We start from the raw sequence: 222 nt of genomic DNA, 5'->3' as shown, positions 1-222 counted from the left end.
TCCCTGCGTGCCTGCGACACCGCGCCCTTCAGAGCCGGCGGCGAAGAGGCTCCTGATCGAACACCCAGGGCTTCAGGGGCGCAGCGCTGCCTGGGCTAAATCAGCCCGCAGCCAGGGCAGCGCCGGCACCGCCGCTGCAGCACAGAGCATCTGCTTTATCGAGCCAAATGCAATTCAGCACGGAGCAATCCCGGCGCTGCCCTCGCGTTGTTAGCTTTAGCG

Source organism: Egretta garzetta, unplaced genomic scaffold (genome assembly GCF_000687185.1).
Source record: "Egretta garzetta isolate BGI_Z169 unplaced genomic scaffold, ASM68718v1 scaffold316, whole genome shotgun sequence".
NCBI lineage: Eukaryota > Metazoa > Chordata > Aves > Pelecaniformes > Ardeidae > Egretta > Egretta garzetta.
Note: the sequence above shows the minus strand (reverse complement) of the source record.